Below are 14,606 nucleotides of genomic sequence, written 5' to 3'. Positions count from 1 at the left end.
TGAGATCTGAACACTGAATTATTGTGCTTATATGGATTAAATTAAGGTAATGATTCTAAATGTAATTCCTAGATTGTTTTGGAACGGTAAAATTGCTCGCAAATGAATATTTGATTTAGAATAGAATTTTCATTAGTATTGCTCCCTTGGAAAAGTTCTGTAATCAAGAGAGACGGCATCGCTAAGGCATTTGGGCACGGAGGAAGAAGTGCATTTGTTCTGAATGTAAATTAAGGTAATTGGGATCTATGGATATTGGAATCTAAAAGATAAGAGGGACAATTACGCTATTACATTGTAAAATGTTTCTCCCAAAACTCAGTCTTGGATCTTGACTAATTTGACAGAGTAATTAATTTAGCAGTTCAGGCATTTAAAAAAAACAAGTAAAATCCACAACCCTGTACTCAGCACCGAGGGGATTCTTTTCCCCTCAAAATACTGTTGTAGTGTAGTTGGATGTTCCTATCAGGAGCAATGCCGATCACTTTAAAAGCAACAAATTCGTTAATTATGAAACTGCATTCTCCAAGGAGAGCTGGAATAAAGGAATGTTTGGCTTTTTACTCTCCTCAAGGAGAACTGAACTGGGTCCCGGGCATTAATTTGCGATAGGCAGCCTGAGGCAAGATCAAGGCACGTTGGATAGCAAACGATTTGACAAATCTAAAGTCAATAATAGAAGCTGCAGTCACACTGTGGGGTTATCGCAACATTTAAAGTTTTGTTAGAGTTCCTCCCTGTTAAACAGCACCTCTAGGACTTGCTATTCTGAAATTTAGCATAATATCGAGGCAGCGACTGCTTGTTAAAAGGAACGTTTTGCAGTGAAGCGGTTCTGCTTCACCACCTTAAAGGTACTTCAGGAAAATCTAAGAAAGCCACAAGGCTGTACGTGCTCCATTGCATAAACGGCAGAGTAACCGAGCCGGGCGGGTCACTGTCCCCTGGCCCTCACGAGCACGTCACTGTAGGCTACTACGAGGCATGTAAAGCGGGGTTGTTCATCAGCAAAGAAATAACAGTAATACTGGGGAAAAGCTAATAAAATTACGGTCGTGTAACATAAAACCGATTTCCATCAATATCCCCACTTGACGTTGCTTTTAGTTGGAAATGGCAAATGCGATTCGGCTTTTAAGTAATCTATAGAAGCAAGACAGGGATAAAACCACAATCATTGATACTACTTCTGAGTTAGTGCCAACGTATTACAAATGGCAGCAGGACAGTTTCTTATCATCTAAGGGATTATGGCTGCATGAAGAGATACTTGGTGTACCTGTAATCCAGCTAGCTTTACAGTTCTGCATTATAGAAGCATATGAATTCTAGGGGGTGGGGGAATGTGCGTGGCAGGAGGAGGAAGGACAGAAGGGTGAAGACAGGCATGTTGACTAATATTGACTGTTTTTCCAAGAGAAATGCAACATAATACATGGACCTGAGAAGTAATTGTAATTCCTCAAAATGAATGAGGTGATCCAAGAGAAGAGTTAAATATCATAGTAAATACAAAACCACAAAAAGCTGCAATACAACTCTGAGACAATACGTAATGTAGGTTACCCATCCGCAGCATCTGAGGAACACGCCTGGCTCGGACAATTCAGGTGTGAAACCGGGAAGGGTTAGGAGAACATCCATATCGCCGCTCGTTTCTGCACTTAGGCAAAAAAGCGTAACCCTAACCCTGCGGGGCCATCGTGGCAGGGCCCTAACATTGCTGCTCCTGCGTCTTTCTGACGGGGAGAGCCCAGGTAGTGTGTTGGGGTAATTAACTAGGGTTATGGTTATGCTGAGAGTTAGGGCCGAGAAATCTGAAGGGCTTGGAGCTCCATGAAGAGTGGGGCTGGAAGGGTCCTGCAAAGGCAAACGTGGCAAGGCCCCAACCTTGCTGCTCTCACACCTTTCTGCCCTGGACCCCCTGCAGGGGTGAGCACCTTGGCCCAGGACCCAGCTGCCATCAGGGGCCTGGGTCAGGCTGGAAAGATCTGAAGAGCCTGGAGCTCTGTAAATATACTGCAGAGAGCACAGGGATCTCTTGAGAGGCTCAGTGCAGCATCCTCTGGAACATCCGGAGGAATTTCTTAACGGAAAGGGCGGTCAGGCATTGGAAGGGGCTGCCCGGGGAGGTGGTGGAGGTGTCCAGGGAAGGAGTGGATGTGGCAATATCCCGCTCAGCAGGTGCCGGGCTGCTGATTTCCCCCGGCTGCTTCCCAAGCTTCAGCTCCAGAGTGATCCTTGCAGCCCTGGCTGGGATTTGTCACAGCGGCACTTACAGAAGGCCCATCCTGCCAACAAGTGCTCATTCTCCCTGGAGTTTCTCTTCCCTTAAAGTGAATATTAGCCTGCTCAAGAAAGAATGGAGAGTTCATTTTCACGGACACTATGATTTTCAAGCTGATTGCATTAATTTTGGAAGTATGAATTTTCTTTTGTTCCCATTTCTTTCCAGGAAAAACTGAGGTCATAGCAGAGAAAGCCATGCATTGCCTGGTTTTGATCACTTGGAGGACTTAGAAGCAAACCTCTTAAAGTAAATAGTTCCTAGGAAGACCATTAAGGGTGTGACCAACATGCAGGGAAGAGCAACAGGAAAATACTGCTTTAAACCTAATCCCAGGCCACGGTGCATTCATTAGTGAATGACATTGTAGAACAGGAAAAAATAAAAAGCTGTGGAGCAGAATGATATTCCAATTGTTAAATGCTTCTGGATCACTCCAATTGTCCTCCCTCAAATGGCAGTTGTTCTCCAGATGTTTAGCAAAGGCAAAAGCCCTCATAGACCCTAGTTCAGGTGGCACAGGAAGGCAGGAATGTTGGTGCTCTGCTGATAACTAGGCTTGGAGCTGTTATCAGTGAGATATGCCACACAGGCACCTGGGCAATCATGTGGGAGATGATGCCTTGAGAATAATTTTCACATTCCATGGAATCATAGGAGGATTTGGGTTGGAAAGGACCTTCAAGATCATCTCACTGCACACCTTCCAGTATCCTGGGTTGCTCCAAGCCCCATCCAACTGACTTTGGTCACTTGCAGGGGCAGCCACAGCTTCTTAGGGCAGGGGTCAGGGCCTCACCACCTTCATGGGGAAGGATTCCTTCCCAATATCCCATCTAACCCTGAACTTTGTCAGTGGGAAGCCATTCCCCCTGGTCCTATCATTCTATGATAAAAAATTTTTCCAGGATAAAGCTACCAGCTGGAACAGTGCAACCCAGGAGCTGGTGCCTTTTCCCAGAGATTCCTGGCTGTATGAGGTGGATGAGTGAGCAGGGAGTGCCCACAGGTGCTGTCTCTCCTGACCAAGATGCTTGTCTGAAAGCCCACCAGCTCCTGCTTGCTAAAAACCAGCTTAAGTTTATATTTAGAGAAATGAATAAAAGCCTGCCCTGCCACGGCCAGCTGTGTCTCAGAGGTGGTGTTGGGTGTGCTGTGCTGGGTTCCCTCCAGGGAAGCTGAGTAGCTGTGGTGGTGGTGGCAGTGGGTGTGGTGGCAGCAGCAGCAGCAGCATCAGTTCTTCCAGGAGATCCTGCATTGCCCTGTGTTGGTGGGGTCTGGCATGGAGAGCACCTGAAAAGTGAAGCGGTATAGAAAGTAGCATTAAGATATGCATTCTAAGCATTTTTTGTTGCAGTCAAGTGCCTGTCAGCGTAGGGGTGAAGCTTCTGTGTAGTCCCTATGCGGCCAGACACTCCCCAAGGTCTGTACTCCAGGTGGCGAGAGGGAGATGTGGCCATGTTTGTCATCCTGGGTGAGTAACAGTTTTTGTGTGGTTATTGGTTTTGCTTCCTTTAATATCATACTTGCAATATTTCTTCAGATGCAGTGTCTTAAAGTAGCAGTTACAACTGTTGTTGTGGGTAGTGAATAATTGAAATCAGTGCGAAGAAAGAAAGGATTTCTATGACCAAATGAACATAGCTTGCTGTCCCTAATCCCAGTAAACAGGTTGGTAGATAGGTTCAAACAGTGAGTTTTTTTCCCACAAAATCCACCAGAAGGTAGTGAGGTAAGACACAGGTTATATACCTGACCTCGTGGGTCATTGTTAGGTGTTGTGAGATGGTTGTCATAACGTCAAGCGGCATTTGCAAGCGTGTCCAATACAGTAGGGTATGAAAGTTTCCTACCTGTGCTAAAGAGACCCTGTTTTTAGCCAGGGTCCAAATGTGGGATTCCTCTAGTTAAAGTGGTGAGTGTTCTAGGATTCCTCCCAGAGGAAAGATGCCAGGAAGCGGAGCTCTGTCTGTGCTCGGACAGACAGAGGCTCTTCCAATGTGCCTGCAAGACATGAGGGTGGAAATCTGTCCCTTGTGTGGACAAAAGTCAACTTTCCCAGGCAGTTGCCGACGGGCAAATGTGGGATTGCGGCTCATAAAATTTTGAAGACGGTGGGAATCATTGCAGAGAAAGGGTGCCAGGAAGTAGGGCTATGGGTGGCCTTGGAGTCCTGGGGCCCCTCTCCAAACTGCCTTTAAGGCTGTAGCATGGAACTATTTCTGACTTGTTGAAAAGGAGACACTGGTGACAGCCAGGTTCTGTTTTGGAATGAGTGAGCAGCAGGAAGAGGGAGAGAGAAGGCACTGTTGACCAAAGAGGGAAATCTTTCCAGGTAAGAGATGTCTGTGTCCTATTTGTAAGAATAAATATACTGCCTGTTGTACGGGGCATGTAAGAAAAACAGATCTGTGATATCCTCCCACAAAGTGCTAAAGAGATGAGCAGTGAAGCTGCTGACATTTAAATGGAAGTGGTGTGAGCAGGCCTCGAGAAGGATCCCCTCAGGCCACAGCACGTAGGGCTAAGCCAATAGCAGAAGTGTGCCTAGCAGAGAGCCGTTAAATGCACAAAGTAGAGGAAAGTATGGCTGAGGTGTATCGGTCCCAGCAACAGGAGTCAACGTACACAGAACAGTTCCATTGGATGCACGGTGTGGGCTGCTGAGCTATTGAGAATGAAAGATTCCACATGTAGTACCTCCCGTGTACGTCTTGGAGCATCTTCCCTGCTTCCCTGGGCCTCGGCTAAGTGGAATAGCATGTGTAACAGCCAGTGCAAGTCACCTGCTCTAGAGCCATGCAGCATTTTGTGCCGAGGCTGACATAAACCCTATGAAGGCTGTTGCAGTGCCTCACTGAGCTTGCAGGAGAGGAAGGTTAAGAGAGTTATCCTTCACTAATTAAAATGACAGATGTGCTTTTTTCAGATGACATTGAAAGAACTGGTAAGGTTTCATTTCTGTCTCATAGGCCACGTGAATTGTAAATTTGTGTCCATGCCTCTACCAGGAAGTGCACTCTACGATGGCTTTCAGAATGTTGCCGCACCAATGAGGTTTAACAGTAAAGTGTTTTTCATCATGCTTTGTGTGTGTTATGCAGTCTACACAGAGGTCCTAACTAAGTGGAGGTATAAAGCTGAACACCTTCTTTAGGGTCCAGTATTTATGAAAATATTTGTAGCAACTTGTAGCAGTTTTGAGGTCAGTATTGGCAATGTTTGTAATGTAAGAAGCCATAGCACCATCATCCAAACCTGTATTTTTTTAACAATTTAAAATGATGGTGTTGTGGATGGAAATTGATACAGACCTTATCTGCAAATTTTTCTATGTATTGCTACAGATATTACAAGCATGGACAATGTTATGTAAGGGAAAGTAATTCATGAAGGTTTTGTATTATTTGTATCCATACCTGGAACTTTGTTTGGCATAGAACAGTATTTTCTGGGTGCATTCTGTGACAGGAGAAGCAAGAGGGAGAAGCAGCACTTGAGAAGTTGTTCCCCAGTAGTGATAATTGCAGTCCTTTCAATGTGCATTAAGAAGAACAGATATGAAAAGGTAAGAGCAGGAAGGAAGTGAGAAAAAAAAACATCCTGAGGTAGGGGACTGCTGCAATTTTTCTGTTGTTCTTTTTTTTTTTAGGGAAGGACACGTGTCCAGGTGGCCGCAGTGTGTCGCAGCAGAAGTAGAGGCCTTTTTGAGTTTCAGGAAGGAATGATTTTTCATGTGTTGCATGTGAAGTAGCTGAAGCATGTTGCATAATGACACAATCACAGGCTAAAGCCACGTTTTGTTAGATGTTGCAAACATTTTCTGTCTTGCAGCAAAGCTGTTGAGTACCTTTCTGGCTGGCAGTGCGGTAAGGGTGTTTGTTTGAATTTTGCACGCATTGTCCACGAGACTGTGTACTTGGATGAAGATTTGAGGTGAGCTGGGGCAGCTGTGGGGAGGAGCCTGGGGATGAGCGTTGTTGAGGGCAACGGTCACGTTTTCTGTTTTGTTGCGTTAGGTACTACCGGCAGGTGTGGAGTTGAAGTTTGGAAAGGTAAGGGATACCCGTTGTCAGTGAAGAGGTTGCAGAAGGGGTCTCTTTTGGGGTGTGTCACGACAGTCTGAATTTTCTTTTGAACTGCTGCAGGCACCGAAGCAGACCAGAGGGAACACAGCGCCGTCCACAGTGTCGAGGATGGATTGTGTCCTCTTGTCTGGTGAAAGCTGTGTCAGGAGTGGTGGTTGGCAGAAGGGAAAAAGCATTGTAATGACAGGTTTGAAGTTTGGTTAGAGGAGAGCAGTGTTGTGGGACAGGCCGTTTGGAGGTAAAGGTAGAGGTTTTCTCTTCAGCATCAGGCGAGCCTTTGCTGGGTAGGGCAGCTCTGAGGCACATCCCTGTTCTTGTGAGCTTTTTGACATGGGTCTTCTTTTGTGTAGATGTTATCTTTTGTGTCAGGAGTGATCAGCACGGTCACCTGGCATTCCTTGGTTCCTTCTGTAGGCCTGGTGAGGTTCTTGAGCATGGTGTTAATAACTTTGGCAGTAAGTTGTTGTTTGGATTGACTTTTCATTATCATGTGCTATTGCTGTGGAGGCTTGTTTCCTTGAGCATCATCAGCCTGTGGGTCATCTTGCAGTAGGAAACTTGCTGAGTTGTTTTAGCCCATGCCTGTGTGATGTTGTCTGTGTCTGTGTAATGTTGTCCACGTCCATTGTGTTCCGTGTGATAGGATTTTGTTGTGTCTTGATGCTTTCTCAGCATTGTTCTGGGCCGTGTCAGCAGCAGGGGTCTGTGCTTCCATTTCTTCCCCGCTGGGGCTTCTTTTGGCATCTTGTCACTGTTAGTTGGTGATACCAGATGGATGTTGTCATCCATCGTGTTGTCTTTTTTGGTAGTACCTTCTTTTCCTGAAGGGTATTGTGAGCTGCTAGAGTGTGCTGAGAGAAATGCCAAAGACCTGGCCTTTTTTTCCTCTTGTCATTTGAATGTGCAAAAATGAAAGAGTTGCCCCAAGGATGCTGTCAGTGGGAGGTGGTGATGGGCTAACCTGTTTTTGAAGGCATTACCCACAGCCTGTAAAGCATGGATAGGTGTAGCGTTTGGTATCAGCAGGGCTGTGGCCGCCTTGCAAAAAGCATGTTCTTTGGGCACTAAAATTTTGGGGTTTTTGGTGGGTTTTCCTTAGAAATGCCTTGTAGCCCTCTGAGGTTTGCTTTGCAAAGCACTGAATGATGTTAATGGTTCTGCAGGGATGGGTGCCTGGAATGTCCCGGGTGTCCCGGTTCAGCTGCCTAGGATGGCAGGAAGGTGGTGCCGAAGATGCCAATCATCAAGCCCCTGGACATATTTTGGCTGCAGGAGCTGCCAGCAGCAGGCTGTTTAGAGCCAGAGCTTCCCAGGATGGCTAAGACTGTTGTTGTGGCAGTCCCCAAAGTGGTATCTGATGTGAGTAGTTGCAGAGCTCTATAAAAGAAGTGTGACCTTTGTTATGGTGTTGGGCCCAGCAGGTCTTACGTGGCTTTTATTAAACTGCCAAGCTGGATTTTTTAGTGCTGCTGAGAGGGTTGAGTGTCACCTTCTTAAGCAAGGAAAAGCTGTGTGGTTAGTGCAGGCTGATGCAATTTATTTTCACTTCTGACTTGCCACAAATCCTTTAATAAATGAACTCCTAATGAAAAGTGTGAATGTGTGAATTATTTCTGTGTTTGATCAGCAGTAGAAAGCATCAGTAGAAATTTGTGGCAGAGGCATCGGGAGTAGCGTAAGGGAGAAAGGTGTGGGAGGCAGGGCCCAGTCCCAAGGTGGCTTGCTGTCAGTGTCGTAGGAGGGGATGTCAGAGAGATGCAGATAACTGGCTACTCTGTGAATTGTTACCACGCAAGGTTAGTGTAGCTGAAGGCCATCCCAGGAGAGGTGCAGGCCCCGGTCCCTATTGCTGAGTCCCACCACAGCCCCATAAAGCCAGGATTTGGGCTCCGGAGCCGAGAGGTGTTGTATTGTCCAGGGCAGCACTTGACACCCCAGGGCTGTAGGGGGCTGTGGAGTGGGTGGGGGGCCCTCGTGTGTTAGCTGTAAGGAAGGATGAGTGAGAGGTATTGAGGGCAGTGGCTGGTGCTGCCCCCTGCATCTCAGAGTCCCATGCAAAGCTCCCCCTTTCAGGGTGTGCCTAAGAACACCGGCCATGTAGTCTTGTGTGTGTAGGAGGAACTTTTGCCAGAGCAGCTGTGTGTAAGGCCAGGGTGAGCCTATATCCCATAAGGGCCTAGGTAGGGTCTGGGCCGGTGACAGCCCCAGCATAGTGTCCTGTGATCCCCCAGAACCCAGATTTGAGGTGAGAATTTTCAATGTTTGTAATGTAAGAAGTGATAGCAGCATTATCCAAAGGCAGAAGTTTTTAAAAGTTGCAAGTGTGTCTGTTGAGCATTGAAATGGATACCTACTTGATCAGGAGAGTTTTTTAATGCATTTTGTTAGATTTTAGAGAGATGGTTAATTTTTTGAAGGCATAGAATTTCATTTATTTATTTAATTAATGGTATGAATACCTGGAGGTTTTCCACAGCTACAGAGTGGCATCTTGGGTCTGGATTTTGTTCACAGGGTGAGCCGGAGGGAGTAGTAGCCCTTCCCAAATGTTTGTGGAGCAGTGGTAATTGCAGTCCTATAAATATGCATGAAAAAGGTCCCATGTGAAATGGTAGGAGCAATAAGAGAAAGAGGAAAAAGAAATGTTGAGCCAGGGAGCCCTTGCAAAATTTTCTGTTGTTTATTGATGACAGTGATCTTGTAGGCAGTAAGCAAAGTGTTAGGATTTGAATAATGGAGGGTATGACATGGATGTAAAGTGTAGGGAAAGAAAGGACAATGGTATTGTAAAATGTTGCTTGGGGCAGCGTGCACATGAGGCAGAGAGAGCAAGCGTCATGTGTGCCCTGCATAAGTTTGTCCATGCAAGGCCAAAGCAGATGGATTTGAAAGTGCAACATAAGTCTTGTATATAGAAATGAAGCAATGAAGGAGCTTAACTTCTAAGTCAGGATGAAATATAGCACAGAATGTAAAAAAGGAGGAAATAGATCTATTAGCTGTTGTATACCAAGTCCAATGAGATATTAGATATTAATGTAAAGAGAGGTTTAATATGAGTAGATGTGTACGGCTAGAGTGTAGAAGGGTAATGTGATGTTGAAGTGTGAAAATGTACACGGTGAACCTTGTAAATAGGTGGCTCATGTCTTAGGAGAGGTTCCATAAGTGTCAATGGATTTGTAATGATGGGTAGGTATTTTGTATAAGAAGTGCTAATAGATATAATGTCAATAGATGAGTGTAATTATATAAAAGTTTAGGCGGTGGTTCTTGAGAGCTGTTACGCTGTCAGGTACTCCCCAGAGTGTGTTCTTGAGGTAGAGAGAAGGAGATGTGGCCATGGTCATTGCTGTGGGGGAAGAAGAGATTTGATGTGGTTATTGGCCTTGCTTCCTTTAATATCACTGGCCCCATATTTCTACCGATGTGGTGTCCTGAAGCAGCAGTTGCAGCAGTTGCAGCAGTTGCAGCTGTTGTTGTGGGTAGTGAATAATTGAAATGAATGTAAAGAATGGATTGTTATGATTGCTATCAGTATAGCTCGGTGTTCTTAATCACACAAAGGAGGTTTGTAAAAGGTTGAAACAGTTTTTTTTTCCCAGAAAACCAGACTGAGTGGATTGATTTAACCCAGAGGTGATCTAGTGTATCTTGAGGCTCGTTATGAAGTGTTGTCAGATGGTTTTTATGATGTGAGGAGGCATTTGTCATGGTGTGCAGGACAGAAGGGTGGAAAAGTTGGTTACCTGTGTAAAAGAGGCCCTGTTTGCAGCCTGGTAGAAATGTGGTATTGTACCTGAAAAGTGTGCATGCTGTAGGAATCCTGTGAGATGAAAGGTGTGAAGAAGCAGAACTCTGTGTGCACTTGGATTCCTCCAATCCGCCTATCTTACCTGAGGGTGGCGATGTGCCATCGCTGTGTAAAAGAGCCATCGATTGCCAGCCAGGTGCTCACGGGCAAATGTGGGATTTTGTATCATAAAGTTGTGCAAATGTCAGGATTTGTGCCAGACAGAAGTGGCTAGGAGCTAGGCCTGAGGCTGGCCTTGGACTCCTGGGTGTGTTGTGCCAAGTGTGTGCAAGGATTTCCTAGCCGTTCAAAAGAGGCAGTGGTTTGAGGCAGGTTCGATCAGCAGGAAGAGGGAGGGAGATCATAGTCATGGGCCATGGTGGAAACCTTTTCAAGTAAGAGATGTTAGAGTCCTAATTCAAAGAGTAAATACCTTGTGTGGCTTATGTGGCAAATAAGATTAGATGAATGACATGTTGCCAGTGAATTGTAAAGAAGTCATCAGTGAAGGTGCTGACATCTCAATGTAAGTTTTTTCCCTAGGTTTTGAGAAGGATCCCTGTTAGGTTGCAGTGTGTTGGGCTAACCTAATACCAGAGCTGTGGTGATCAGAGAGGTGTTTTTTTAATAAAGGGAAGTAAAGTATTTGTCAGATGTTTTGGTCACAGCAATGGGAGTTCATCTACGCCAAATACTTTTATCAGAAGCATGGCCTGGTCCGTCCACATGTTCAGACTGAACGATTATACAATCGGCACCTGCAAATGATCCCTTTGGGCATTTTCCTTGCTTCTATGTGATGTGGCTGAGTGGAAGAGTGATTGGAACAGAGGCTGAGAATCAGCCACCCTGTGAGTTGTGTGTCATTTGCTATTGTGTTTGAAGTAAACTTTCTGAACCATCTTTTGGTGTGTCATATAGGGAACAGGGGAGGATGGTTATTGCAGTTATTGTTTCTTCAGCACCATGAGCTATGTTATTTGTTTAACATGGCATTGAAAGAGTTAGCAAAAGTTGTTTGTTTCTGTTAGGCCTTTTGAAAGCTAAAGTTCTGTACCTGGATAATTGATGAGGTGGTGTTCTGTAAGGCTTGTACAATGGAGCCTTAGGAATCAGATTGAATCGTGAAGTGTATTTCTGTAGGCTATGCATGTGGTATGCAGTTCACAGACAGGTAATAGGTATGTGGAGATATAAGGGCAAGCACCTTATTTCCTGTTTTGTATTAGGTAAAACATGTGGAGAAATGTGTGCCAGTTTTGAAGTCAGCCTAGCCAAATTTTTAATGCAAGAAGTGTTAGGAACATCATCCAAAGGCAGAAGTTTTCTAGAGTTGCAAGTGCTGGTGTTCTTTATTGAAATGGATAGAGAGTTGATGTGGCAATATTTGTATGTACTGAGGCAGATTTTGAAAGCCTGGGAAATGTTGTGGAAGGGCAAGTATTTGATGAAGTTTTTGTACAGTTTGTAGCCATAGGTGGAGGTTTGTGCAGCTCTGGTGGACGGGCATGTTGTGGGTGGATTGTGTGCTGTGATGAGGCGGATGGGGAAGTAGCAGTTGAGCAGTCGTTGCTGATGAGTGAGAATTGCAGGTAGGCCCTTGAAGGTGCATGAAAAGGAGTAATGGTGAGATGGGAAGAGCAAGTAGCTAAAGAGTAAAGAAGATTGAAGTGTGATTTGTTTGTGTTTATGAGGACATGGTGTGTGTTGTGTTTGTGTTGGTGTAGTTGTTTTGAGAGGCGTTTGGTGGATGTGAGAGGCGTTTGTGTGGTGTGAGGCATTGGTGTTTGTAGTTGTTGATTGTAAAATGCGTGTATGAGTGTTTTGGAGTGTAGGTGTGTGTATTTAGTTGTTTGTTGTATGTTGTTGGTGTGTGGTGTTGTTTGTTGTGTATTTTGTTGTTTGTAGTAGGTGAGGTGTTTGTTTCTGTGTTGTGTTAGAAAAGTGAGAGATGTGTGATTTCGAAGAGGTGAGGTTTGTTGTTGTTTCATGTTTGAAGGTGGCAAAAAGGCATTTTTGGCGGCCTCCCCCCCTAGACGGGGGACACGCGCCGCAGTCGCCCCACTTTCTGGCTTACAGTATTTATGTTCCACCGGCGGTAAGCAGGCGCAGAGCTAGCTCCCAGACTCCCTGCCCAGCGCACGCACCGTGGGAGGCTGCGGTGGGACTCGAACTCCGGAAGTACAAGGATTCGGCTTAAGGCCATACCCACCGAGCCAGAGTGGCCCCTTGATTTTAATCTCTTTTTTTGGGTCCGTATCTTCTTCACCGCACACTGACGTCACCAAAGCCCTGCCCACCTCCCCGCCCCCGGGTCTGCGTCCGTCACTGTACTCCACCTACTGTTCCTCCCCTCGTCCCTCCCTTGGCCCCGCCCCTGTCGTCTCTCGGCCCGGGCCAAAGCCACGCCTCTGGTAGTCTCTGCACCACGCCCCTGGTGCTCCCCGCACCCCGCCCAAGAGCCCGCCCCTCGGTGCCCTCTGACTCCGCCCAAAGCCACGCCTGCCTCCGCCCGCCCGTCGCTGTGGCAACACTGGAGCGGAGGCTTTTTTCCCAGCACTTTTACCGTTTTACTTTTTTCACAATTTTTGGAGCTCTTTTGCTATAGAATTTTACTAAGGTTCAGTGCCTGATTTTTACACGCTTTCCCTCAACTGTGTTAGCACAAATTACCATTCTTTCAAATCTTAGTGGGTCTTTTTACCACTTCTTGAAAACTCCACAATTTACAATTCTTGAAAAACAAAACACATTTTGGGGGATACTGCAGCACTAGCATACAGCTGTGAGAAACAGCTGTATGCGCATTACGTCCATTTTGCTCATCTCTTTCTACAGGATTTCCTAGGGGCTTCTACTATGTATTGCTGGGGTTTTTTCACTTGTTTCATGGCTGCATTCACTTGTGTTTGCATGTGTTACCCCATCCTGTGCTTTTGCAAGGATCACTTCTTTAGTCTTGGGGGTTTTTTTCCCACCTCTACACTACTGCCATGTGTTTACTAGTGTCACCCAATCTGCAGAAAAAAATAGAAAAACTCTCCAACAACATTTTCATGTTACAGACTCAAGGCATTACTTTATTTTGTGGTCAGGATGTACCACAGCAATCATCTCATCCACCCATAGCCCGGGTGCGCAGAAACAATCATTCCAGGATACATAGCTTTTACTCCATTTCTCAGAAATTGCATACAGTAAAAGTACAGAGGAAAGCATTGGGTCAGTGTTCATTACTCCAAAGTTGAGCAAACTCCCCATATTCCGTCTCTCATTGGACTCCAATCTCCTTGCCTCTGATGCTAATGACATTCTTCAGTTTTTCTTGGCAGTCTTTTTTCTGGGCCAGGATGTCTTCAGCCCTGCTGCAGTTGCTCTGGCCTAGCTGCTTGTGATATCCATCAGGTCTTGTTGAGAACCACAAGTTCCTGCTGGATGTTCTGTTCATGTTCTTTATCTTTCTGCTTATCTTTGGGGGTCACTCCCAATCTCTTGGTATGCTGACTTCACCAGACCTCATCTGGCACAACACTGCCCTGCAAGAAACCTAAAATTCCTTTTCCCAGGGGAAACCCAAACAAAACCTTTGACTACAGTTACACAACATTTTTAACCTGATACATTTTCCAACAGTAGCACTCAGTCACAACAATTTTCCTTCAGTAGCCTTTCATGTCATTTTGTTTTCAACATCTTTTGGAACAGAACAGATGCCATCTTTCTCTTTTCTACGCATACCACATCACCACAATATCCTCGTGGGGACCGGCAACTCCAGCAGCAGCCAAACACCACCATCTGTAAGAGAACACAATACACATGTCAGTCATTTCTGAACAGCTCAGCACATGTGCAAGTCCAACTGCCTCATGCCGTTTTTTCCTTGGCCTCCTATCCACCAGCTGCCTGCTTAAGTCCTGACCACAGGGGAGGGCTTCAGGCCTGCTCAGCAATGCCTGCACATTAAAGTTTCACAGTATTATACCATTTCTCACACGGGTGTACCATCCCTGACCCCATGCACATGTCATCCCACTGGAACCACCAACTCTAACATGTCCTACTCATTCTCACCGCTTTGGAATATTTCCTTATGGCTCCCATCTGCAGGGCTTCTTCACACTTGCCTACAGCAAAGGCTGCCTAACAGTGCACGCACTCCATTCTCTGCAGAGTTCCAATTTCATTCCAGGGATGGTCATCACACAGTCCTCATTCTTCCTCACCCAAACATTCATATCTCACTCCATCCACAAGCTTGCCTCAAGACAGATACTTTGCACTGACATTCAGCCAGCTGATTACATCCAGGCAAAGTTGTTATTAAGTCATCGCACCTTCTGGGAGAGGTGTGTATGCACAGAGGCCAAAGCCTGCAGCTGCCCTCCAAGTTGTCCAAGCCTCAGCATGCAGCAGGCCAAGAGGATACGCTTGC

At 45.8% G+C, this 14,606-nt stretch overlaps 1 long non-coding RNA gene across 1 annotated transcript; it reads left to right on the top strand.

Moving 5' to 3' along the window:
• Positions 1–4,949: 4,949 nt before the first annotated feature.
• On the top strand, positions 4,950–9,553 carry LOC146420487 (uncharacterized). The gene is made up of 3 exons (XR_014849119.1): positions 4,950–5,858; positions 5,943–6,345; positions 6,439–9,553. It is a non-coding gene; the product is annotated as an uncharacterized LOC146420487 (long non-coding RNA).
• The last annotated feature ends 5,053 nt before the right edge of the window (positions 9,554–14,606 follow it).

This window comes from Lichenostomus cassidix, unplaced genomic scaffold (assembly GCF_008360975.1).
Source record: "Lichenostomus cassidix isolate B80296 unplaced genomic scaffold, HeHo_3.0 HiC_scaffold_543, whole genome shotgun sequence".
Taxonomy (NCBI): Eukaryota; Metazoa; Chordata; class Aves; order Passeriformes; family Meliphagidae; genus Lichenostomus; species Lichenostomus cassidix.
This window is presented reverse-complemented; position numbering and strand designations above follow the sequence as displayed.